We start from the raw sequence: 959 nt of genomic DNA, 5'->3' as shown, positions 1-959 counted from the left end.
GCTAATATTATTGATTAACTTATTATGGCAGAGACTTAGGAGGAACAACACTTAAATATTGCGTTTACTTTTAATTCCATTCACTCTGTGCGCTGGAGATAGACTTTAAATTAAACTAGTTTAATAATATTGTTGAGTAAGATAGAGTTAGTCTTATATGGAATATCCCCTCCATCACCAGCAAGTCAACCAAGACATTCACGGTTGAGTGATACACGTTCTCTTTTCATGTATGAGACAATGAGCGATCATGGTATAAATTCGGAGAGAATCTTGCTAGAGAGCCAACCAGAAATTTCGACAATGTGTATAATGGGTTGAATATTTAGTCTAATAGAAATAAATAATAAATTTAAAAATTTTTATTTAATTATTTTACATTAAATTTTAAATTTTTAAAAAATTTAGATAATTATTTTAAAAAAAATAACCATATGAAATCTTAATTTACTAAAATATTTCACTCCAAAACTCTCTTATTTTTTAACTGGCAGCCACCCACCTTCATCAATAATCATCTCATTTTACCATCCCTACTTAGTAAAAAGAACCATCACTTAAGGATAAAAATAATTATCCGTATATTTAATGAATTAAACATCTAACATATTTTAATTATATATAACTAAACCCAATTCAATCAAAATAATCATCGTTGAGCGTCGAAGGGCGAGGCGCGTTGGGCTGACCGGCAAAGGTGATGACGGTGTCGATGGGAGGATGCAGCGCCGTCGGTATGGCCAGCGAGGAATTCAGCGACGTGAGGTGAGGACGGGAGAAGATGACGGTGAGTTTTGAACGTGTATTGAAGGTTACGGTAAGATTAGAAATAACCGTATGTAGTGTGAATGAATTTAAATACTAATTCTAATCTTTCAAAATTTAAAATTTGAAATTAAATAATTAATTAATAATCTAATTTTTAATTATATTTTTTTATCTATTGTACACATTGTACA

This window comes from Arachis ipaensis, chromosome B03, assembly GCF_000816755.2.
Source record: "Arachis ipaensis cultivar K30076 chromosome B03, Araip1.1, whole genome shotgun sequence".
Lineage (NCBI taxonomy): Eukaryota > Viridiplantae > Streptophyta > Magnoliopsida > Fabales > Fabaceae > Arachis > Arachis ipaensis.
Note: the sequence above shows the minus strand (reverse complement) of the source record.